The sequence below is a fragment of the Bubalus kerabau genome, chromosome 11 (assembly GCF_029407905.1).
Source record: "Bubalus kerabau isolate K-KA32 ecotype Philippines breed swamp buffalo chromosome 11, PCC_UOA_SB_1v2, whole genome shotgun sequence".
NCBI lineage: Eukaryota > Metazoa > Chordata > Mammalia > Artiodactyla > Bovidae > Bubalus > Bubalus kerabau.
This window is the reverse complement of record NC_073634.1, coordinates 10,232,530-10,235,175: the sequence shown is the minus strand read 5'-3', so window position 1 is coordinate 10,235,175 and position 2,646 is coordinate 10,232,530.

The window sequence follows — 2,646 nt, the reverse complement described above, 5'->3', positions numbered from 1 at the left end:
CAGACACCAGTCTGTTCTTTCTGTGATTCTGCTTCTGTTTCATAGATAGGTTCGTTTGTGTCATATTTGAAAAACCAAACTGATTTCTATATGCATCTAATCCAAGCTTCATAGCCACAATGAGTGGGGAAAAGGTGGTTGAATGCTTACTCCATCTTATCTGGTACTGCAGTCTGGAAAGGTGATAATATAGATACTAAGTGTGGGCATTAAAACCCAGGTGAGACCAGGGACACTGTCAATCTGCCTGAGATATCACCCAGGGTCAGTAAAGACCATTCTACAACGTGCTCTAGAGGTAAGATGACCACCATCTAAAGTGGGTCATATTTTCAGAATCAGAAATTATACTCTCACTATGAAAATTGTACTTGGACAACAGGTGTGAAACAGAAGCAGAGCTTATGGGCACCTTATTTAGAAGGTGCGGTGGGGGAAAAAATTATTCCTTCACATTGCATTTTACCAAGATCAATTGTTTAATTGCCATCAATCTCCTGTATCACAAACTTGTTTTGGCTGTCCACCTTATTTGATTGAATTACCTGTAAGAAATATTAATAAAGCTTTATCCTAAATGTTCATTTGTCATTCTCAGTGCACCGATTCACCTGAAAGAGTGTATTCTGTAAATGGTAGACCTAGTTTCTTTTTTGTGTGTATGCAGAAATAAGCTTTGGTTAATCTAAGAACAAAACTCCAAGGACCTCCTGGTGGTCTAGAAGCTAAGACTCAGCATTCCCAATACAGGGGGCCTGGGTTTGATCCCTGGTCGGGGAAATGGATTCCACATGCCTCAACTAAAGATCTCACACGCCAAATCGAAGTTTGAAGATCTCAAGTGCTGCAACTAAGACCAAATAAATAAATAAGTATTTTAAAAAGAACAAAACTCCGGACCTCCGGAAATATCAGCTATGGCCATTCTTATTCTAGAATAAAAGAAACCTGGATAAACTGGCCGAAAGAGATTTCTGAGGCTTAGGTCTCTGAGAGTGACCGACCGGAAAACCAAGGACTCGGGTCATCCCCATGACACCATGGGACAATGAGAGTGTGCCTCCTTCCTTTCTGAGACCCTGCAATGAGGCTTCCCACAAGAAACTCTGTCCAGAAATAATTTGTACCCTTGAACTCATCTTTAACTTTATCACTGAAATTCCCAACAAGGATGCTGCTCGAGGCCAAGCCACCGTGGTTTGTGTGATGTGGGTGCCTCTGTGCAAAGAAACCTCAGAGCCTTTCCCACCGGCACTAAGCAGTGGCCAGATGACAATGACTTTAAACCTGGATCACACTCACACCAGTGAGTGGGGCACAGAATGTGTGAATCAGCCCAGAAGGTGCTTTGCTTTACTGCACAAATGAATCGTTCCCTTCTATTGGGGAAGCTCCAGTACTTTGGCCACCTGATGTAAAAAGCTGATTCATTGGAAAAGACCCTGATGGTGGGAAAGAGTGAGGGCAGGAGGAGAAGGGGACGACAGAGGATGAGATGATGGATGGCATCACTGATTCACTAGACCTGAGTTTGAGCAAACTCCAGGAGAGAGTGAAGGACAGGGAAGCCTGGCATGAAGCCTGGCAGTTCATGGTTTGCAAAGAGTTGGACACGACTTAGCAACTGAACCATAACAACAAATGGGGAAGACAGAGCATGACATGTGCACATCCGTCTGTGACTAGAACACTGTTATAACTGCAGGTTGAACTCTCATCAGGAAAACACACTGGTGAGAATGAAATGAGCCTTGTCTAGGAGAAACAGGTACTTGGTCCCCCAGCTGATGGTCCATCACTTATGAGGATCTCAATGAGACCAGTGGGTCAGGAAGCACATGGGGACCACCAGTCTCAATGGGCCAACAGTTCAGACTTAAGCACTGTTCAAGCCCTAATATTGCTATCTGTCAACCAGTGTAGACAATTATTTCCCAGACTGTTGTCTTGGCTGCTGCCTCTTGCCACTGTCTTTCTATTGGCTTGGCCAAAAAGCTCCATAACATCTTACAGAAAAACCTGAATGAACTTTCAGGCCAACACAATATTTTGCACTTAAGATCCCTGGGTAAGGAAGATCTCCTGGAGAAGGAAATGGCTACCCATTCCAGTATTCTTGCCTGGAGAATCCCATTGACAGAGGAACCTGGCAGGCTACCATCCATAGGGTTGCAAAGAGTCAGACATGATTGAAGTGACTTAACACACACACTCACACATACATGCGCACACACACACACTCACGCATGCAAAACCACTGGTCGATTCCTTGTCTCCTCATTGGCCAGATCATGTTGGCTTAATTGTTCCCCACTTCCTGTGGTCCAGAGTAAAGCATGAACTTCAGGCCCTGCACAAAGGCCAGGCGACAAGGAGGAGCTGACATTAGCCCCACTCTGCTCCCTAAGGCCTGTGTCCTGACTCAGGGCTGTGTCAGCCCAGAAGAAGGGGATCTTCCTTCTAGTTCCCACAAGGACACACTAGAGATGAACCAAGGTCCTGTCTGGTCCTTGACCTCTGTTTTCTCTTTTCCTCCTTGCGTACTGGGCTCCAGTGAATGGTGAACACAGAGTAAGAATTGTCTTCTTCACAGAGATGCTTTAGGCAAAGTTTTAATCACTTGTTTTTATTTGATTGCAAAGATAT